Genomic DNA, 23,947 nt, shown 5'->3' on the forward strand with positions numbered 1-23,947 from the left:
GTAATATGCTAATTAGACCAGGAGACCTTCCAGACAAAGGCACTGTGGTGGGCCGAGGCAGAGGTGGTTAGAGGCGATCAAGCCAGGAGGGGAGGACAGTTGGGGGTGATCAGGCCGGCACAGGGGGGGCAGTTGGGGGCGAGCAGACCGGCAGGGGGGAGCCGGTGGGGGTGAGCAGGCCAGCGGGGGGCAGTTGGGGGCGAGCAGGCCGGCGGGGGAGGGGGGCGGTTGGGGCAATCAGACCAGCAGGGGGGCAGTTAGGGGCGATCAGGCCAGCAGGGGGGGAAGTTGGGGGCGATCAAGCTGGCGGGGGGGGGCAGTTGGGGGCAAGCAGGCTGGCAGGTGTGGTCAAGCAGGCCGGCGGGGGGGGGGGGCAGTTGTGGGTGAGCAGGCCGGCAAGGGGGGGGTAGTTGGGGGTGATCAGGCTGGCAGGGGGGGCATCCCTGGGGGATCAGGCCTAAACCGGCAGTTGGACATCCCCCAAGGGGTCCTAGATTGTAGAGGGTGCAGACCGGGCCGAGGGACACCTCCCCCCACCCCCTGTGCACGTATTTCGTGCACCAGGCCACTAGTATAATATGGCAGAAGAAAAGGCATGTCACTTCCAAAGGTCATAAAAAACTGTGGCTTCTGCTTCTCTCAGATCACTAACTCTGGCAGATACCAGCTACCATGTCACAAGCAGCCCTATGGAGAGGTCCATGTGGAAAGTAACAGAGAGACCTTTTGCAAACAGCTAGCAAAGAACTGAGGCCTCCTGCTAATAGCTGTGTAAATGATTAGCTCAGAAGTGAATCCTCAAGACCCAACCAAGAGCTTGACTGCTACCTCATGAAAAATTCTGAGCCAGAGATACCTAGCTAAGTTACTACTGGATTTCCAACACTCAGAAATTCTACTGATAATAAATGTTTGCTGCCCCAAACTACTACATTTGGGGAAATTTGTTGCATAGCAATAAATAACTAACACAATGCTCAAGCCAATAAAGCTAACTTCAAATCTGAAATTACAAACCATATTCACTGGCCACAGTACAATTAAGATAGAAATTAATAACCAAAAGAAAATGAGGAAAACTGAAAATCAAGAAACACTCTGGAAGAAATGACAAACCATAATGGAAAACAGAAAATATCTAGAATCGAAATATAATAAAAAGCCAATTTGTGAGATACAACTAAAGTAGCATTTAATAAATGTTATAGTTTTGAATTACATTCAAAATTAATGAACTTAAATCCAACTTTGAAAGTCAGAAAACCACCTCACAACCATTAGGATGGCTGCTATAAAAATAAATAAATAAATAAATAAATATCGGCAAGGATGTAGAGGAATTGGAACTCTTGTGCACTATTCGTGGTAATGCAAAATGGTACAGCCACTGTGGAAAAGAGTATGGTGGTTCCTCAAAAAATTAAAATAGAATTCCCATATGATCCAGCAATTCCAGTTATGGATATAAACCCAAAATAATTGAAAGCAGGGTCTTGAAGAGATATCTGCATACCATGTTCACAGTAGCATTATTCTGAATAGCCAAAAGGTGGAAGCAATCCAAGTGTCCATCAAAGTATGACAAGATAAAGAAAAGGTGGCATATGCATACAATGTAATATTCAGCCTTTAAAAAGAAGAAAATTCTGACACATGTTACAACATGGATGAACTTTGAGGACATTATGCTAAGAGAAATAAGTCAGCCATAAAAAGACAAATACTGTATGATTCTACTAATATGAGGTACCTAGAGTATTCAAATTCAGACACGCAGAAAATAGGGACTGGGGGAGGAAGGAATGAGGGGTAGGTAGTTGTTTCATGATTACAGTTTCAGTTTTATAAAATAAAAAAATCCAGAGATTCTTTGCACAACAATGTGAATGTACTTATATACTGAACTATATATTTAAAAATGGTTAAGATCATAAAGCTTATGTTATGTATATTTTACCACAATTAAAAATAAAATTAAAAAGTCAAGAAAAAAACAACAGAATAAACCCAAGAAAGAAAAATAAGAGCAAAATGAACAAAACAGACAATAAAATTAACAAAGGTAAGAACTGTGTCTTTGAAAATACAAATGAAATATACAAACAGAAAAAAGCAATCAAAAAATATGCCAAAACCGGTTTGGCTCAGTGGATAGAGCGTCGGCCTGCGGACTTAAAGGTCCCAGGTTCGATTCCGGTCAAGGGCACGTAACTTGGTTGCGGGCACATCCCCAGTAGGAGGTGTGCAGGAGGCAGCTGATCGATGTTTCTAACTCTCTATCCTTCTTCTTTCCTCTCTGTAAAAAAATCAATAAAATATATTTTTAAAAAAATAAATAAAGGAACAAGTAAACATTAGGAGTGAAAAACAGAATATAACTTCAGTTCCCAGAGATTAAACAAGTCATAAAAAGTATCATGGCCTACTGGTTTGGCTCAGTGGATAGAGCGTTGGCCTGCGGACTCAAGGGTCCCAGGTTCGATTCCAGACAAGGGCTTAAGAAAAAAAAAAAGTATCATGAATAACAAGCTGAAATGGACAGTCTTAGAAAAATGTAATTTATCAAAACTGATTTAATTAAAAAGAATAAAAATAGTCTCACAATAATTTAAGAAATGAATTCAGTGGTTTAAAATTTCCCCTCAAAGAAAGCACTGAACCCAGGTGGTTTTATTGGAGTCCCAACTTTGAATCAATATATAATTCCAATACTATATAAACAATGCAGAGTACATAAAAAGATAAGCTCCCTAATTAATTTTATACAGGTAGAATAATCTTGATATGAAAACCAAGCAAGCATATATGAGAAAGGAAAATTACAAATGGACCTTACTAAACATAGATTCAAACATCCTAAACAAAATGGCAGCAAATTTAATCCAGCAATCAATTTTGACAACAGTATGGTCATGACCATAGAGAAAGGGGGGTGGGGAGAGGCAGAAGAGGGTAAAAGGGGGGATAAATGGTGATGGAAAGAGACACACAATCCAACATATAGATGATATATTATGGAATTGTATACCTTAAATCTATATAATTTTATTAACCAATGTAACCCCAATAAATTCAATTTAAAGAAATAAATTATACATTTCAACCAAGAACAGCCTCAGAAATGGAAGGCTAATTTAATTACTAGAAATCAGAAAATAATGATAAACAGTATAAACAGACTAAAGAAAGAAAAATTATACAATAACCTCAAAGGAGATGGAATAAGCATTTAATAATACTCAACATCCATTTAAGAATTTTTAAAATTAGTAATCTAGAAGTTAGCTTCCTTAATTTAATACGAATATTTATTTTTAAAACTTACCAACACTTATATGTAATAGCGAAATAAAAAAAAAAAAAACTTTCCTTTTAAGATCAAAAACAAGACAGGTGGCCAACACCATTACTCCTATTCAACACTGAAAAACCTCAGTGGGTTCACAGAGAAAAAGAAAATAGCTATAGAGATTGAAAATTAAGAAATAAACCTGCAACTATTTACAGATGATAGAAGATCAATACGGAAAATCCAAAAGAATCTAGAGATAAGTCATCAAAGTGATAAGTTGCTGGACACAAAGACAAAATACAAAAGATAGTTACATTGCTATACAAAACAATCAGAAAATGCAATTTTAAAAAATACCAAGTACAAAGACCAACAAAAAATTCTAGGAAAAAATCTGACAGTTGACGTGTAACTTATTTATATAATGCTAAAATTATAAAATGTAATTGAAATGAATTTTTAAAAGATAAAATAGAAAGCCATATTATATTTTTAAACAGGAAGCTTCAATATCAAAATGATGTCCATCAATTCTCCCCAACTTGATTCAAAGACTCAATGCAATACTATTCAAAATCTCACCGCCATTTCTCAGAAAATCAAAAGCTGATTCTAAAACCAATATGAAAAAGCACTGCCATGACTTTTCCTGAAGAAAAAGGTTGGGGAATTTACCACACTTGATACTGACTTGCTACACGCTATAATAATTAGAATAATCCAGTGGGTCACTGGGACCAGGACAAATAGCAAAATATAGAGCCCAGAAACTAATCCCATGCATATAAGGAAACTTAATTTTCAACTGAGCAAGCACTGCAGATCACAGGGAGAAGAATGGACTACTCAATAAACAGGCTGGAACAATCAGTTACTTGTTATCACATGGAAAAAAATAAAAGTGCATCCTTACACAAAAGGAAGTTCATGTGCATTAGAGACTTCAGTGTAAAAGTGAAAGCTTAAAAAAAATCTTTTCGAAAATCATAGGAAAATATTTTAATGACATCAAAGGAAGGAAATGACAAACACCAAAACTAAAAAAAAACAAAAAAACACAAATACTAAAATTCTGATAATTCAGCAACATTAAAATTAAGAACTTCAATCACTAAAAGATACATAAGAGTCAAAAATCCAATCAAATGGAAAGGATATTTGCAACACATGCAAATATCAACAATAAAACATAAACCATATAGAAATTACTATGAATCAATCAGAAAAAGTTAAACAAGCCAAGTAGAAAACTGAGCAAATACATATATAGCGATAGAGAAATAAACAGAGATATAGATATATATAGATATTTCACAGAATAAGAAACAAACAGTTCATGAATATCTGAAAAGAAGCTGAACCTCATTGGTAGCCAAAGAAATACAGATTCAAATTACAATGATATACCATTCCTTACCCACCAGATAGCTAAAAATTAAAAAGACAGACAATACCAAGCATTGGCAAGGACACAGAGCAACAGAAACATTTATACATTGCTGGTGGGAGTGTCAACTGGTATGATCACTTTAAAAAACAAAACAATTTGGCATTACCTAATAAAGCTGAAAAAGCCCATATCCTTCTTCTTCTCCAGGATATATACTCTAAAGTCCTGCACATGCATAAGAGACATGTATAAGAATGTTCATAAGCAGCATTGTTAGTAATAGCAAAAAACCAGAAACAGTCCAACTGCCCATCATTCATAACATGTATAAATAAACTGGTATATTCATATAATGGAATACTCTGTAGCAATAAAGTTGAATAAACTACATACAACATCATGGATGACATAAAAAAACAAAGCCTGATGTTTATAAAATAAATCAGAAAATATTTTCAGTATTATTCCATTATATAAAGATAAAAAACAGGCAAACAAAACCATACATTTTTTTGTCTGTTTGTTTGTAGAGAGATACTATAAAGAAATAAAAAGAGAAATTTTTAAATACAATTCAGGGTAGTGGTGAGGGAATAATAAGAAAAGGAATGTGATTTGAACCATACAGGGGTTTCCAAGGAATTGGTAACATTTTACTTCTTAATGTGAATTTGGATTGACAAGTGTTCAAAGTATTATTTTTAAACTATAAGCTGTACAAACATGTTTTATATATTTTTGTATGTTTAAGTTTTAAAACACACTGTTAAGTCATAGATAAAAACTACTAGAGAATATATGCAAATACATGCTTCCTGACACACTGTAAAAAATAGGGGAGGGGGGGGAAGATAAGCAAAACCAGAAACTAAGTGTTCTTCTAAAGTAGAAATAAACTGACATTTATACAATGGAGTATTATACATGGAGTTAAACTGAATCAATTAAGTGCGCATGTATAAACAGGGATCAAATCTAAAAATGTGATAGGTTTTAAAAAGCAAGTATAGAGAATATTTACAGTATACTTTTTATGTAAAAGGTTAAACTATAATTATTTTATGGACACATACATGTGTAATAATAAAAGTATAAAACAGGGCAGAAAGTATAAAACAGGGCAGGACACATTATGTGTCCATAAAATAAGCAGCAGACGAGAGAATTGGATCAGGGAAGAGAACAAAGAAAGCTTCAACTATCACTATAATCTTTTGCAAATTAGAAGATTTATAATTTAAAAATATATATCCTCTCCCAAAAGAAATATATGGAAATATTCTCCCTCTTTCCCTCCCTAACATATACCCACAGAGAGAGAGAAAGAGAGAAAATTTTGGAAGAGCAAAGAAAAACCTTGCCACTTCGTATTTGCCACTATCTCTCAAGCTGGTACATTCAATCTTCCAGCTCTTGCTTTTAAAATATACATCAATTTAACATCTGACAAGGCATTAAAAGTGGTTGCCAGTGAAAAATATCTCCATAATATTTCAGTTCACACTCAATACAAATATCCAAAGCTGTTAAATACTTCCTGCTACTCCTGACAACCAATAATCAAAAGTTACGATTTTCTAATTTAATAGAAATGAAAATGTATCTACAGAAGTTGATCTACACTAAACAGAGCTGGACAAAGATACTTTGATGAAATATTGCATATAGTATCATTCCTCTCACTAATATGAACATAATTACAATGCTTTATTTTTATTTTAAAACTGTTATTTTCCCTAAAACTCTTGATCCAAGAACTTCAACATTAATGTTTAAAAAAAAACAAAACAGCCAAATGCCTAGATTTCACCAGCCTAATGTAAAAGATATTTCCCCTATCTTAAGGCAATTTGGTCTGATTCCGACTCTCAATTATTGACAAATGACTTCTTTAAGTCTCATGTTTTATTATCTTCAAAAGAGATGCAAATTTTGCATTCTATTGCATAATACTGCCATATTTGTTTAAATTTTAAAAATCTTTTTCTAAAATAAATTCAAGTACATCATGTTCCAAAAAGACTGCCCAAAATATGCTTAAGTATTGGAGCCTAGCACACCAACTCAGACTTCAGATACACATGCCTAAGCATGAGAAACATAGTATGTAATTTACATAGAGTTTACAATGTTGAATACTGGTTCATTCCCACATATGAAACCCAAAGGAGAAAAAAATAATTAAAAAGTGCCGCTTCAAAAATCACTATTGAAATAAAATACAGGAAGTGGGTAAAAATCAAAATAGATTTTTAAAGTATGTGAACTATTTCAATAATGATACTGATGAACTTTGACTATGGACCATGTATTAAAAAGAATAGTATTGTTCCATATTAAATGCCCTGACTTTAATAATTGTACTCTAGTTAAGTAGGGGAGGTCCTTCTTTAATCTTACGGTACGCTGACGTATTTAGGAGTGAAGAAACATGATGCCTACAACTTACTGTCAAAAACCTCCTCCAGAGGGTGGGAGTGGCCATGGACAGGTCAATGGGGGAAAAATGAGATATATGTAATACTTTAAACAATAAAGAATTTAAAAAAAAAAAAAACCTCCTCCATGTACAAACACATGTGGGGGTAAGGAGAAAGGGACGTAAAGAGAAAGGAAGAAAGGGAGATGAAGGGAGAGAGAGAGAGAACAAATAAAAAACATCGAACAAATGGAGCAAAATATAAAAAATTAGTAAATCTGGATAAAGAATATGAGGGGCTGCCATAGCTGGGTGGCTCAGTTGGTTGGAGCATCATCCTGTACACCAAAGGTTGCAGGTTCGATTCTCAATTTTCAGCAGGGCACATAACTAGGTTGAAGGTTTGATCCCGTTGGGGCATGTATAGAAGCAATGAATTGCTGCCTCTCTCTCTCTCTCTCTCTTTCTCTCTCTCTCTCTCTCTCTCTCTCTCTCCCTCTCTCTCTCTCCCCCCCCCCCTCCCTTCATGCTCCCCCTCTCTAAAATCAATAAACATATCCTCCAGAGAGGATTTTTTTAAAAAGGCTATGAGGGGCTTTTATTCTATTACTAGAGGCCCGGTGCATGAAATTCGTGCACGGGGGTGTGTGTCCCTCAGCCCAGCCTGCACCCTCTCCAATCGGGGACCCCTCAAGGGATGGCCGACTGTTTAGGCCCAGTAGGATCGGGCCTAAACAGGCAGTAAGACATCCCTCTCACAATCCAGGACTGCTGGCTCCCAACTGCTCGCCTGCCTGCCTTCCTGATTGCCCCCAACCACTTCTGCCTGCCAGCCTGATCACCCCCTAACCACTCCCCTGCCAGCCTGATTGATGCCTAACTGCTCCCCTGCCAGCCTGTTTTCCCCTAACTGACCTCCCCTGCAGGCCTGGTCACCCCTAACTACCCTCCCCTGCAGGCCTGGTCCCCCCCCAACTGGTCCCCCCCCCTGCAGGCCTGGTCACCCCTAACTGCCCTCCCCTGCAGGCCTGGTCCCCCCCAACTGCCCTCCCCTGCAGGCCTGGTCCCCCACAACTGCCCTTCCCTGCAGGCCTGGGTCCCCCCCAATTGCCCTTCCCTGCAGGCCCAGTCACCCCCAACTTCCCTCCTCTGCTGGCCTGGTCACCCCTAACTGCCCTCCTTGCAGGCTTGATCGCCCCCAACTGCCCTCCCTTGCAGGCCTGGTCCCTCCCAAATGCCCTCCCCTGCTGGCCATCTTGTGGTGGCCATCTTGTGTCCACACGGGGGCAGCCATCTTTGACCAAATGGGGGCAGCCATCTTGTGTGTTGGAGTGATGGCCAATTTGCATATTACTCTTTTATTAGATAGGATAGAGGCCTGGTGCACGGGTGGGGGCCGGCTGGTTTTCCCTGAAGGGTGTCCCGGATCAGGGTGGGGGTTCCCTTGGGGCATGGGGCGGCCTGGGCAAGGGGCCTGTGGTGGTTTGCAGGCCAACCACGCCCCCAGCGACCCAAGTGGAGGCCCTGGTATCTGGGATTTATTTATCTCCTATAATTGAAACTTTGTAGCCTTGAGCGGAGGCCAGGGCAGGCCAGGGCTGGTGGGAAGCTTGGCTTCCTCCATCGCCATGGGCAACCCAAGTCTCCTGCTCTCTCCAGCTCCTTGGCTGCTGCCATTTTTGTTGGGATTTATTTATGTTCTATAATTGAAACTTTGTAGTCTTGAGCAGCTGGCTCCAGCTCCGTGGCCGCCATATTTGTTGGGTTAATTTGCATACTCGCTCCTGATTAGCTGGTGGGCATGGCTTGTGGACGTATCGGAGGTACAGTCAATTTGCATGTTTCTCTTTTATTAGATAGTATTGCAAGTTTTCTGTCAGTTTTAAATTATTCAAAACTTTATTTTTTTTGAATATATTTTATTGATATTTTACAAAGAGGAAGGGAGAGGGATAGAGAGCCAGAAACATCGATGAGAGAGAAACATCGATCAGCTGCCTCCTGCACACCTCCCACCGGGGATGTGCCCGCAATCAATGTACATGCCTTGACCGGAATCGAACCCTTCAGTCCACAGGCCGACGCTCTATCCACTGAGCCAAACCGGTTTCGGCAAATTATTCAAAACTTTAAAAGTATGTAAGTGACACTGGCAGCCCCAGAACTCCAAGGTAGTGTTTACTTACCAAAACAATTTGCCCCCATTTCAGGTGGTCATCATTTTAGCTAATATTTTAAATCACATTCAATTGTGAAAATTATTTTCCTAACACAATTCTTTAAAAAAAAAAAAATCAATCAAATTTCTAAATCACCCTTTTCTAGTTACATGAAAAAAAATAATGCAGGTGATGTTAAAAATGAAAACAGATATCCAAATAGTAGAGTCCAAAGAGCCAAAGCTGCATGTCTGCTGTTTACCTCTGGGATTCAAATTTTTAAAAACATATTAACAATTAAATATTCTAGCACAATTCACAAATTGTAAATCTTAATTAAAAACTGCAGAAGTCAGCACAATCTGTGAAGATCCCAATCCAGGCTTACCCCCTTCCTGAAGCTGAGAAAACAGTTTGTGAATGGCAAAGATTCCATGTGCTAGTTGTAGCATGATATTTAAAACAATCCCAAACTTATCACAGGGAAGGAAGAGGCTTTTCATGTAACACAGTTCAAGCACCTACCACTGTGCTTAGTTTGCAACTAAGCCTGAGCTACTTGGTCGTGTACTAATGGCCATTTGTTACAAGAGGCTGAATGAAAGAATTTCATTCATTAAAAAAAGGAAGATACAGCTCAAACTAAACTTGGACTCATCACAAAGAAGATAAAGCCTACAGAAATTTAGCTCTAGGGTTGAGTCCTATAGAGTTCATATTGAGATGACCCACTATTGTCTACTTTTAAGCATTTCCTCCCTATGTAGAAATGATTCCCTTAGAGTCAATCAGGAAAAAAAAAAGTTGATGTTACAAAATACACACTTTACATAATACATTAATCTTCAACTTATCTGAAAACTAATATGCAAATGAAATTATAGAGGTGGAAATGCTCTTCGGTCCATAAGTAAGCAACAATTTAAGAACATAAGGAAGCCTGGCTGGTATGGCTCAGTGGTTAAGCAACGACCCATGAAACAGGAGGTTATGGTTCGGTTCCCAGTCAGGGCACATGCCTGGGTTGCGGGCTCCAAGCCCAGTAGGGGGGCTGCAGGAGACAGTCAATCAATAATTCTCTCTCATCACTGATGTTTCTATCTCTCTCTCCCTCTCCCTTCCTCTCTCTGAAATCAATAAAAACATATTTTTTAAAATTTTTTTAAAAATAACCTAAGGTAAAATTAGATATTTGAGCCAATAGTCCTTCTTCAGGCAAAATTTTTTAAAAAACTCATTTCACAGCAAAAGAAGTGCAGGAATGGACTATGGAACCTTTGAATTCACTGATCTTACCACATACCTTATCTCCCGGAGGCAGCTAATCTAATAGAATAATAGAATGGCCTGCTTAAAACTTGGTTACAATGCTACTAGAGACCAAATCCTCAAGTATATCCTTTGAATCAATAACCAGTATACATTGTTTTCTCCCAAGCCAGAATACATGTGTCTGAGAATCAAGTGGTGTAAATAGAAGTGGTTTCTCTCCTTATTATCCCTAAAAAACCCATTAGCATAATTTTTGCTTCCAGTGCCCTACAGCTTTGCTATCTGTTGGTTTTGAGGTCTTGGTTCCCAATGAAAGAATGATTTCACCACAGTCCATTAAATTAGAAGTTGATACTGTTTCATGATCACTGTACCATTAAATTAAGATTTTAAACCTCAGCAGTACTGACATTTTGAACTGGATAATTCTTTGCTATTGGGGGCTGTTCTGTGCATTATAGGATGATGCCCTCTACCTAAAATACTTCTGGACATTGCCATGTTTCCTGGGAGGCAAAACTACTCTCAGTTGCAAACCACTGCAATAAATCGACAGGCAAAGAAGGGGGTCATTTGACTAGCTGATATAATTCATATGGGTAACTTACATAGAAGATACCAGATACTGCTACATAAGGACAGGGAAGACTCTGCCTCTAACCCTGAGGATTACCTGAAATATCTCTTATACATGTGTAATAGTAAAAGTTAACAGAAAGAAAAGCACAAAGCAGGACCACTTAGGATTCATATTCTTCAGTAATGAAGGTTTGGGTTACCCCACCAGCTAAGGTTCTGATGAGGGTAAAAGAGAACATGGAATGGGCAGAAGAATCCTAATATATAAAAACCCAGGGTCCGTTACGACCAAACGAAAGCTCAACCAAACACCGGAAGTCAGTCCTGCAGTCAGTGCTGGGTTGCCGTGGTGACCCAGCACTGACTGCCGAGGGGGCTGTGGATCAGGCCCAGAGAGAGAGGCAGGGTCTGATCCACAGCCTCTGTGGCAGCTGTTGATCAGCCATTGCCTCTTTCTTGCTCTCCGGGCTTCGCCAGCAGCTGCGTCTCTGTTTCTCTCTGGGCCTCCGTGGGGGCTGCTGATCAGCCCCACCGCTCTGATCAGGCCTGGAGATAGGCCTGGAGACGCTGATTGGCATAGAAACCAATCAATCAGTACCAAATGTGGGTGAACTGTGAGGAGCCAATGGCTGCCTAGGAGGCGGAGCTTTTGACACTGACTGGCATAGAAACTGACCAATCAGAACCAAATTGGCCGGCAGGGGAGGGCAGTTGGGGGCGAGATCAGGCCTGCAGGGGAGGGCAACTGGGGGCAAGATCAGGCCGGCAGGGGAGGGCAGTTAGGGGTGATCAGGTAGGCAGGCAGAGACAGTTAGGGGCGATCAGGCAGGCAGAGGGGTTAGGGGCGATCAGGCAGGCAGGCAGAGGCAGTTAGGGGCAGGCAGGCAGGCAGGCAGGTGAGCAGTTAGGAGCCAGCGATCCCAGATTGTGAGAGGGACGTCCCCAATTGGAGAGAGTGCAGGCTGGGCTGAGGGAACCCCCGCTCCATGCACGAATTCGTGCACCAGGCCACTAGTGTAGTTATAAAGATGAACTACAATCTTTCAATTAGTTAACTGAAGCAAGGTCTATAGTAGTTATACATATTTTCTTCTTTGCTTACTCAGAATATTGTGAGTGTACAACCCAATTTCTTCTATCTTCTCAATATATTATACACATTTTATTAGTAAAGGTTAACTCTGTAACTAAGTCTTTAGGTAGCAAGATATTCAGATGGGACTATGAATTTGAGGCATAATTAGCATAGCCTAGAAATGGATGTGTGACTGTCACCCAGAGATGGATACAGTGAATATTGGACCTTGGCTCCTCATTTTGGGAAGAGACTAAGGACATCTTTATTTTTACAAAAAAAAAAGACTTTCATTTTCTTAAAGTATAGAGTGTTTGTAGTTTGTACACAAGATCAAATATCTGTATAAAGACATGTATGGCTGCTAAGTAGCCAAAGGGGTGGACTATGCCAACTGCTAAGTTGCTGTCTCTCATCTCCACATCTATCCTTCTATACTTTGTTTTCTAGTGGTGGAGCTACGGTGCAAACTACATTTCTCCTTTGCCAGCAGGCTCCTTGTTATTAAGGCTCTGCCAAGGGTACACCAAGGTATTGTAAGACTGGAGAAGGGACAAAGGACATGATTTTTCCTGTTTGCTTGTTGTTCCCATCAGCATCACCCCAGCTGAATTTTTCTTTACAATCTAATAACAGAAAGAACCCTCACATATATTCTAGTTTCTAGAAGTCAAGCAGAGAACTAGACTGTCAAATGTTAGCTGACTTCTGTGATATACAATCAAAATTGTTGTTAAAAACAAACAACCATCTCTGGCTGGTTTGGCTTAGTGGATAGAGCATCAGCCCGCGGACTGAGGGGTCTCAGGTTCATTTCTAGTCAAGGGCACATGCCTGGGTTGCGGGCTCGATCCCCAGTTGGGGGCGTGCAGGAGGCAGCTGATCAGTGATTCTCTTCTCATCACTGATGTTTGCATCTCTCTCTTCCCTCTCCCTTCCTCTCTGAAATCAATAAAAATATAAACAAAACAAAAACCATATGGCCTCATTAAAAGCAAACAAGATCGATAAGCAAAAATCAGTGTATTTCTATATATTAGCAATAATCAGAAACTAAAATTAAAAATATCTGTTAAAGTGGTAATCCTCCCAAAACTAACCTAGGGTTTAATACAACCCCTCACAAAATAGGTTTTTTTACTGAAATAGAAATAGACAAACTGATTCCAAACTATACATGGATATGCAAAGGATCTACACTAACTAAAACAATCTTGAGAAAGAACAAAGTTGGAGAATTTACAATATCTGATTTCAGATTTACTATAAAGCTATAATAATAATCAAGGCTATGTGAACTGGCAAAAATGATAAATACAGAATCTCACCAAGTACAAAAATTAACTAAAAATTAGTCATAGACCTAAGTTGTAAAAACTAAAATAAAATTTCTAGAAAAAAAACATGAGAAAAATCCTGTGGTTTTTGTGTTAGACAATGGTTTCTTAGATATACTATCAACATTATCTTTTTTTAAAGAAAAACTGATAAAGTGGTCTTCAGCAAAATTAAGAACATCTGCTTTCAAAAGACTGAGAAGAAAAAAGCTAGAAACTGGGAGAAAATATTTGAAATCACATCTCATAAAAGACTTGTATTCAGCATATATTGTAAATCCTCAAAACTTAACAGTAAAAATAAATCAAAAAATTGTATGGGCAAAGATTTGAATAGACACTTCACCAAAGAAAATATTCAGATGGTAGATAAGCACATGGAAAGACGCTCAATATTATTCGTTATTAGGGAAATGCAAATCAAAACCATAATGATATACCACTTCATACCCACTAGGATGGCTATAATTAAAATATTTTTCAAGAAAAATACGTGTTGGCAAAGATGTGGAGCAACTAGAATGCTCATATACTACTGTAAAATGTTATAATCACTTGGAAAACAATGATTGCAGCTTCGTAAAAAGTTAAAACAGGGAGCCTTTGCAGGGACTTGGGGAGCCTAAGGAGCACAGATCTAAGTTCTTAGCTCCCCTGGAGAAATGAGGACTTGACTCATCCCCAGGATGGACCCTAAATTACTCCTTATTGTCTAGGACAGTGGGGTCCTGTCCTCAGGAGCTGGGAACTTTTTGTTGCTCCTTCACTTCCTAAAGCCCTAAAGAGAAGTTGCACTGGGCAGGCTATTTATGGGATTGGGGGAGGGAGGTGTCCCAGGGGAGGGAAGTGTCCCAGAGGAGGGAAGCCAGAATCCTGGTCTTAGCTCTGCCCTGAGTGGCCTTGGACAAATCCCTTGCCCCCTCTCCGAGCACCCTTCTGCCTGTGTCAGGTTCTAATGTGGAGTCTGAGAGCTTTCCCCACCTCTCCCAACTGACCACCTTACGTCTGTCCTCCCTAAGATGATCCCTCCAGTCACCATCCTTCACTGAGGGACTCAGTTCCCTGGGGGTCTGGCAATCACTTTCCCACCTCCTCCTAGAAACTTGAGGGTTACTTTTGTACAAACTCTCCCGAGTCTGGGGGCCTCTGATAGCAACAGGACACATTGGGTCATCCCCTCACTCTACATTAGGCACTTTATTGGGTTTTAGTGAGATGAGTTTAACCCCTGCTCTTCGGGAGCCTGTAAGGGAAGATTAAAGAGCTTCCTGGAAAGGGCTGTGGAGTGAGAGGGGTCAGGTAGAGAAGGAGGAGGCCAGCAGCACATTAGGATAGGCGTTTGGGGCCAATGACTACCCCAGACTTGGTTTTGTAATGATTTGTATAGGAATAAATGCACCTAATTCCAATTTAAAAAAAAAAAAAGTTAAACATGCATCCACCATATGACCCAGCCATTCCATTCCTTCATATTTACTTCAGAGAAAGTATATATCCACACAGTCATGTACATGAATCTTCACAACAGATTTGTAATAGCTAAAAACTTGGAGCAACCCAAATATCTATCAACAGGTAAATGAGAGAAACAAATTGTGATATACAGACTGAGCAAAACATCTCGTAGGGATGGGATAAATATAGGAATGATTATGGGAGCTGGAGGAAACGTTTTTGGGTGCTAAGTTCATTATCTTAATTGTGGTGATGTTATCACAGGCTTGTAAGTATATAAAAACTCATCAAATTGTCCATTTTAAATGTGTGCAGTTTATTTATTGTATGGCAAGTTTACCTTAATAAAGCTGTAGAAATTCTATTATTCTAGAATGAAAAATAAAATTCCTAAAATGAAGTTCTAATAAAATTCCTAAGAGCAGGGAGGAAAAAGAGGCAATGTTTTTGTATAATTATTCATCTTGGGTGTACATTTATTCATACCCCATTGTGTGTTCTTCATTTTTGCCTTTAATTTTACCCTTCCACTTGAGACATTCCCCTTCTGTCTAAAGAACTCCCTTTGGTCATTCTTTTAGAGCAGGCCTGCTGATGATTAACTCTCCCAGCTTTTGTCTAAAAACGTCTTTATTTCTGAAGGATATTTCTGCTGGAAACAGAATTTTAACGTGGCAGTTTTTCCTTTCAACACTTTAAAATGTCTTTCCATTATTTCCTAGTTTCCACCATTGTGTTCAAAAGTCAGTCATCAGTTATATTATTGTTACTTTTAAAATAATGCATCTTTTGTTTCCTTCTGTTGCTTTTCAGAGTTTCTCTTTGTCTCTAGTTTCAAAAGTTCAATTAACATAGCAAAAGTGTACTTTTCTTTGTATTTATCCTGCTTAGGCTTTGCTAAACTACTTGAATCTGTGGGTTAATGCCTTTCATCAGTTTGGGAAAACATCTTAACACTATTACTTCAAATATTTTCTTCCACACTAATCTCTCTTCTATACTTCTGAGTCTCCAATTATCCATTATTTAACTTTTTGGTGTTCTACATGTCTTTTAGGTTCTCTTGCACCTTTTCCATTCTTTTTTTCTTACTGTGCTGCAAACTGGATATTTTTTATTGACTTATCTACTAATTATTTAATCTTGACTTTTATTGTGTATAATCTGCTATTAAATCCATCCAATGTATAATTAATCTCAGATACTGTGTGTATTTGTTGTTATAGGTTTGTTGTTTTTAATGTTAGGCACTGTACTGAGCCCTAGGAGTAAAGCAGTGAATAAGATAGACATAATCCTGCTCTCATGGAATTTAAATAGTGTACATTCAATTGACCTGTTTTCCCACTTTTTTTTTAGACAACAAAGAACAGTGCAAGAAGTGAAATGAGGTCCTGCTAATTAACATGTAAGTAAAAGACCATAAGCAATCAAGGTTGTGTTTTTTATTCCTTTCTCTGGATTTGAATTCTGTATAGAAATTCTTCAATTTTTCATCCATTTTGTCCATCATTTCATATTTTTCCTTTAGCATATTAAAGTCTTTGCTAACTTCAATTTATCTGTGGGTCTACTTCTATAGTTTATGTCTATTCTTGATTATGGGTCACAGTTTTTCATTTTTTCAAATTTTCAGAAATTGTTCATTGTATTCTAGATATTATACATGAAAGAACTTCAGAAACTCCAGAATATGTCTTCCCAGCGAGAGTTCTCCATTTATTCTATTAGACAAAAAGGGATGAGAGAGTTTGATCATTTCAATCCACTCAGGAATTGAACTGTGTGAGAGCTATACTGCAGTTTTAGTAAGACTCAGTTCACCTCTGGTTCATTCTTTTTCTTTAATCTGTGTCCAAAATCAACAAATGTCAGCAATCTGCTTCTCTCCCAACAAAGGGCTCTTCTATCTCTGGAATTTTAATTCATCTAGTCCTCATTATTTCTACAGTCCTCCAATATTTTTTAAAATATGGTCTTAAAAGTTCATCCAGTTATTTCTATTTGTCATAGTAGTATAGATGACTGTGCTGTGACCTACTAAATACTACCCAGAAACTAAAGTCTCCCTGAATGTCATACAGCAGTGATTCACAAACCCAACTTTCTATCAAAACTAGAGGACCGGTGCATGAAATTTGTGCACAAGTAGAGTCCCTAGGCCTGGCCAGCGATCAGGGCTGATCGGGGCCTTCCAGCTGCCAGCCAGGTCCTCCCTTCCCCAGCTGCCAGCTGCCGGCTGGGGCCTACCTTCATGCCACACTGCCTCTGGTGGTCAGCGCACGTCATAGCGAGCAAACGAACTCCCAGTCTCCCAGTTGAACTCCCAAGGAGACACTATGCATATTAGCCTTTTATATATAATGATCTGGGGAGATTTTTAAAAATACAACCCATTTTCCATGCCTTTAGAATACATAGATGTTTTGTGGGTCCAGGAAATCTGTACTAAAAATCTTAAGCGATCTAGTAAAGCTGACATATCTAAAGAAACTAATGTGCCTGTACCAGTTGTTCCTCCTCCCCCTCCCCCAGAGATCAGTATATATAAGGACATTTAAGACAAAACATACACTATATACAATGGACAAATTGAAAGAAGAGTATAAAAATAGTTAAGAGTTCAGAATAACTAAAAACATTAAAGATAATATGTTAAGCCCTAACCAGTTTGGCTCAGTGGATAGAGCGCCGGCCTGCAGACTCAAGGATCCCAGGTTCGATTCCGGTCAAGGGCATGTACCTTGGTTGCGGGCACATCCCCAGTAGGGGGTGTGCAGGAGGCAGCTCATCGATGTTTCTAACTCTCTATCCCTCTCCCTTCCTCTCTGTAAAAAATCAATAAACTATATTTTTTTAAAAAAAGATAATATGTTAAAATAAATATTTAAAGGCTTTTAAAATCATATTAAGAAGAAGAGGAAGGTTACAAACCATAGTTAGAGTATATGGTATAATACCAACAGGAGATTAAAAGCAGAATTACTTGATTCAATTTTGCTTAAAGCTCCCGCCTGCTTTATCTGAATTCAAGTCTACATGAACTACTCCAATGGTACAGATGAAAATTTAGACATGTGGTAAGAGAAATGCAGTCAGTGAATTTGAGAAGTCATGAAAAATAGAAAGGTGCCATAGCAGGCATGATAAAATGTTGCCCCAATTGTCAAAACACAGGAGTAGGTAAAGGGGAAAGGTGATTTAAAGACTATGGACTTAATTTAATGTCAACATCCAGATAAGACTGGTTACTATGCAGATGACTTTTAAGTACTTATGAAAGGAGCGTCTACTAACAATGATGAAATCTTAGCTGTGTAAAATGCTTTTGCTTTAAGTTTAGAGTATACATAAAGTACCTTCACATATATTACCTATCTTTGACTCACACAAGCCCTATGAAAAAGAGCAGATAGTGTTATGTCCCCTCCCAACCACCACACAGACTCTTCAAAATATTAGGAATCTAAGGCTCAGATAGCTGGCCTTGACCAGGTTAACTCGTTCTTCTTTTGCTTTCAGAAAATTAGGACTCAAACTCAAGTCTTCTGATTCCTAATTGAGTATTGCTTTCATATCACTCAGCTCTTAAAGTCAGCATGAGTTAAGAATAAGTCATGCTGAGGAGAAACCAAGATGGCGGCATAGGTAAACACCTAAACTGCTGCCTCGCACAACAATATCAAAACTACAACTAAAAGACAAACGGACACCATCCAGAACCATAGGAAAGCTGGCTGAGTGGAAATTCTACAACTAGAAGGAAAGAGGAAAGCACATTGAGACTCAGAGGAGCTGCAAAAGGCTGAGGTACGGAGACTCGCACGCGGAGAGGACGGGCGGCTGTGTGCACGGACGGCTGAGAGCACGGCTGGCTTTCCAAAGCGGGAGGGAGAAGGAAGCTCCCGACTACACTGAACTCCAGTCCCGGGCGAGACGCTGGGAAACCAGACTCATTCGTGGGGAAACTGGACTGTCAGGAAAACAGAAAGCACACTGAGACTTGGGAGCTGCGCAAGGCAGAGGTCCAGAGGCGCATGCGCACAGAGAGGACTGACTGCTGAATGCACGGGAGGCTGAGTGCGCGGCTGGCTTTCTAAAGCGGAAGGGAGACTGAAGCTCCCAACTGCACTGAACTCCAGTTCCAGGCGAGTTTCTGGGAACCCCAACTCATTCGGAGAGAAACTGGACTGTCTGGCAGCGGACAAAACTCGAGGGCAGCTTTCTCTCAGAGGTGCTTGGAGCGATTACCACGGGACACTGAGACATAGGGGCCTCATAGGGCAGGGCTGACGGAAAGCCAAGGCTGTCTGCTCCGCCCTGAAACTCTGCCCCATCCAAGCTGAGCACAGAGGCTTTTGCAATTTTGCAAGTCTTGTCTCATAAGAGTGTCTCCAGCACTTAAGTTTTCCCAACGTAGACACAGCTGATCCTCACAGCCAACTGGTCTGGAGGTCAATTCCTCCCAGTGATACCAACAACAATCAAGACTTAACTACAACAAGGCTGAGCACACAGTCCACAAAGGGATGCACCAAGAGTGTCCACCTGAGGTAACTGGGGGAGGCTGAGCCACTGGGCCCTATAGGACACCTACCACACAAAGCTACTCTACCAACTCAGGGAAGCAACGAAAATGCGGAGACAAAGAAACAGATCACAAATGGAAGAAATGGAGGAAAACAAATGACTGGATACAGAGTTCAAAACCATGGTTATAAGGTTTTTCAATAATTTCCTAGAAAAGGCCAATAAATTTAGCGAGACTCTCGAGGATATGAAAAAAGGACCAACTAGAAATTAAACATACACTGACTGAAATAAAAAATATTATACAGAGACCTAACAGCAGACTAGAGGACCACAAGAATCAATTCAAAGAGTTGAAATACAAAGAAACAAAAAACACTCAGCCAGAAAAGCAAAAAGAAAAAAGAATCCAAAAAGTTGAAGATAGTGTAAGGAGCCTCTGGGACAACCTCAAGCGTACCAATATCCGAATTATGGAGGTGCCAGAAGAAGAGAGAGAGCAAGATACTGAAAACCTATTTGAAGAAATAATGACAGAAAACTTCCCCCACCTGGTGAAAGAAATAGACTTACAAGTCCAGGAAGCGCACAGAACCCCAAACAAAAGGAATCCAAAGAGGACCACATCAAGATACATCATAATTAAAATGCCAAGGGCAAAAGACAAAGAGAGAATATTAAAAGCAGCAAGAGAAAAACAGTTAATTACCTACAAGGGAGCACCCATACAATTGTCAGCTGATTTCTCAACAGAAACTATGCAGGCCAGACGGGAGTGGCAAGAAATATTCAAAGTGATGAATAGCAAGAATCTACAACCAAGATTACTCTACCAGCAAAGCTATCATTCAGAATTGAAGAGCAGATAAAGAGCTTCACAGATAAGAAAAAGCTAAAAGAGTTCATCACCACCAAACCAGTATTATATGAAATGCTGAAAGGTATTCTTTAAGAAGAGGAAGAAGAAGAAAAAGAAAAAGGTAAAGATAAAAATTATGAACAACAAATACATATCTATCAACAAGTGAATCTAAAAATCAAGTGAATAAAAAATCTGATGAACAGAATAAACTGGTGAATATAACAGAATCAGGGGCATAGAAAGGGAGTGGACTGACAATTCTCGGGGAGAAAGGGGTGTGGGGGGTGCGGGAAGAGACTGGACAAAAAGTGTACAATTATGGATGAGGACAGTGCGGGGGAGGTAAGGGCAGAGGGAGGGGTGGGAACCGGGTGGAGGGGTGCTATGGGGGGGAAAAAGAGGAACAATTGTAATAATCTGAACAATAAAGATTTATTAAATTAAAAATAAATAAATAAAGAGTAAGTCATGCTGTGGATGGACCTAGAGGGCATTTTGCTAAGTGTTAAATAAGTTAGAAAGAGAAAGACAAATACTATATGATTTCACTTATATGTGGAATCTAATGAACAAAATAGAAACAAACTCATAGATTCAGAGAACAGACTGACAGTTGTCAGGGGGCACGGGAAGGGGTTTGGGATGCTGGGTGAAAAAGGTGAATTAAGCAGAATAATCACAGAGATATAGATTACAGCATAAGGAATATAGTCAACAATATTGTTATAACTATGTATGGGCCAGGTGGGTACCTGAAGCAGCAGGAGACCACTCTGTAAAGTACCTGATTTTCTAACTTTGCTATACATCTGACACTAAAACAAAATAATATTGAATGTAAACTGTAATTGAAAAAAAATTTTTTAAATCAAAAAAGAGCCCTGACTGATTTGGTTCAGTGGATAGAGTGTCATTCTGCGGACTGAAGGGCCCGGGTTTGATTCAAGTCAAGGCACATGCCTGGGTTGCAGCCTCGATCCCCAGTAGGAGGTGTGCAATGATTCTCTCTCATCATTGATGTTTCTATCTCTCTCTCCCTTTCCCTTCCTCTCTGAAATCAATAAAAGTATATATTTTAAAAAATTTTTAAAGAAAATGGACAGGAAAAAAAGTCATGCTGAAATGAAATGATAACTGGAACTGCTTCATAATAATGGAGAGGTGCTGGGAAGAAAATGGGTAAAAGTACAGATGAAATAAAGCTGAGTAGAAGCTGGATAATACGTACATGGGGATTCATTTACAATCAACTCTCTACTTTTGCATATGTTTGAATTTTTTATAATAAAACTTTTTTAAAAAGCACATATATGCCAATTAATATTATTTGTTTAGTTTACTGTACTGGTAATCAGATGAACACCAAAAATACAGTGCACCTGAAGCTCAGCATTTTTAAGCCTTTTTTAAGTGTCATATAACACCCTCATATCAAAAATATTGAGAGAAAAAATGAAAAACGGTATGCCTGAGTACTGACCACCATTGAACCAAGAGGCAAACAACCAGAATGGTGAGATGTCTTGAAATTATGTGCTATAAGAAATGGTCGAAAGTATGACATTTTTCAGTGGGGGAGCGAAGAACAACCTATGCAGTACTTAAGATTTGTCTTCAATTTTTTTTAAATATATTTTATTGATTTTTTACAGAGAGGAAGGGAGAGGGATAGAGAGCTAGAAACATCGATGAGAGAGAAACATCGAACAGCTGCCTCCTGCACACCCCCTACTGGGGATGTGCCTGCAACCAAGGTACATGCCCCCGACTGGAATCGAACCTGGGACCCTTGAGTCCGCAGGCTGATGCTCTATCCACTGAGCCAAACCGGCTACGGCTTGTCTTCAATTTTTAAAAAAATATTTTTATTAGTGTTTAGAGAGAAAAAGAGTGGGAGAAAGAGAAACATCGATGTGAGAGCACAACATCGATCAGCTGTCTCCTGCAAGCCCCCACCAGGGATAGAGTCTTCAACCCAGGCATGTGTCCTGAGCAGGAATTGAACAGGCACCCTTCTGGTGCACGGGATGATGCTCAACCAATTGAGCCACACTGGTGAAGGCTGTCTTCAAATATTTTTAAAGTAAAAGGACAAACTTATTTCGAAGAGTTATAGAGGACAAAATTAGGAACAATTGAGTAAGAGACTCAAGGAGACCAAATCCCACTTTTCCACTCTTCCTCCTCTTCCTTAAGGATCATGACTCATGTGGTGCTACTAACTAACAAACCTTGTCATAGTCACCTACCAACTTTCTAGATATTTTCCCCCATCATCTAAATAATTTGTCTCTTGGCTCAGTTTCCCCTCTACATCACCATCTACCACCATCTGGGCATCATCTAGGTCAGTGGTCGGCAAACTCATTAATCAACAGAGCCAAATATCAACAGTACAACGACTGAAATTTCTTTTGAGAGCCAAATTTTTTAAACTTAAACTCTTCTAACGCCACTTCTTCAAAATAGACTCGCCCAGGCCATGGTATTTTGTGGAAGAGTCACACTCAAGGGGCCAAAGAGCCGCATGTGGCTCACGAGCCGCAGTTGCCGACCACGGATCTAGGTTAATGTTGCCTAATAAAATACATAACTCCCAATTAAATCAAACATGAGTAATTTTTTTAGTGTAAGATATCCCATGCAATATTTGGGAAATACTTACACTAAATATTTATTCATTGTTTATCTAAAATTCACATTTAACAGGACATCCTGTATTTCTATTTGCTAAACCTAGCAACCCTAATCTAGGTGATTTCAATGTCAAGGTGGAGCACCTATCCAAACCCTGGTCCTCAACCTTCTTTGATCTCCTCAATTCTAGTGACTTTGACCATAACAAAGATATGGTCTCCAAATTCAGATGTGTCTTTAACACTGCTCAATACTGCTAAGTGTCCTTAAACGGCCCACTCTCTCTTATTTACTCCAACAGCTATTATGAATCAAATCCCTTCTTTCTTGCCCTAGCTGGTTTGGCTCAGTGGATAGAGTTTCAGCCTGCGGAAGGGTCCCGGGTTCGATTCCAGTCAAGGGCACATGCCCAGGTTTTGGGCTTGATCTCCACTAGAGAGCAAGCAGGAGGTAGCTGATCAATGATTCTCTCTCATCATCGCGGTTTCTATCTACCTCTTTCTCTCCCTTCCTCTCGGAAATCAATAAAAATATATTAATAAATATACATATATAAATAAATAAACCAAAAATCTATTCATTGCAGATTTGGACTGTCAGATCATATTTCTCCTGTTTTATAGATAAGGAAATAACTCAAAATTTAAGAGATTTACTTAACATTGCAAAGGTAGTTTATGTCAGGGTAGTAACCAGAGCACAGATCTTCATTGATCTCTGTTGCCAAAAGTTGACCAAAACAAAATCTATCTCTTCCATTCCCAACTGAAAATTCAGTTATTAAAAGCCAAAAACTGAAACATAACAGGAAATACAAAAATGTTTCTCTCCCCCCCCAGTCCAAAAGGAAGGAGACCTGCCTGGAGCATAAAGACAAAACATTTCCCAGGCCTGATCTGGGACAGAAGTAAAAGGCACTGGTAAAGACGGGAGAGTTGGG

At 39.4% G+C, this 23,947-nt stretch overlaps 1 protein-coding gene across 11 annotated transcripts in view; it reads right to left on the minus strand.

Moving 5' to 3' along the window:
- Positions 1–23,947, minus strand: part of NF1 (neurofibromin 1) — a 242,644-nt gene that overhangs the window by 209,703 nt on the left and 8,994 nt on the right. Inside the window, exon 2 of one of the 11 annotated variants that reach the window (XM_080680674.1) lies at positions 4,849–4,907. The exons of the other annotated variants lie outside the window; for them this stretch is intronic. The gene's annotated coding sequence lies outside the window, so the exon portion shown is untranslated. The remainder of the gene's footprint in view (positions 1–4,848; positions 4,908–23,947) is intronic. 11 annotated transcript variants of the gene reach the window in all.

The sequence above is a fragment of the Plecotus auritus genome, assembly GCF_963455305.1.
Source record: "Plecotus auritus genome assembly, chromosome: 7".
NCBI classification, from domain to species: domain Eukaryota; kingdom Metazoa; phylum Chordata; class Mammalia; order Chiroptera; family Vespertilionidae; genus Plecotus; species Plecotus auritus.